This window comes from Chrysemys picta, chromosome 3 (genome assembly GCF_011386835.1).
Source record: "Chrysemys picta bellii isolate R12L10 chromosome 3, ASM1138683v2, whole genome shotgun sequence".
Lineage (NCBI taxonomy): Eukaryota > Metazoa > Chordata > Testudines > Emydidae > Chrysemys > Chrysemys picta.
The window spans coordinates 201,798,575-201,798,837 of record NC_088793.1 but is presented as its reverse complement, the minus strand read 5'-3'; positions in this window follow the sequence as shown (position 1 = coordinate 201,798,837).

Sequence of the window (263 nt, the reverse complement as noted above, 5' to 3'; positions counted from 1 at the left end):
GCTTACATTTCTCCACAGGCGCCTGGAGACTCAAAGTGCAAACCCTGGAAACAGCCACACCAGGCAAGTGGCTTTTAAGAGCAGCCTTACCTGGAAGGAGGCCCCGAGTGAATGTCGAAATCAAAGTTCTCACCTCAAGTACCATCTCCGGAGGTCTGAGGAACAAGACAAGGCAAAGGGTTTGCCGACCTATTGCCTGATCCTGCTGCCTCACCCACACAAGCAGCCCCACTGAGGTCTGGTCTACCCTACAACCCCATATC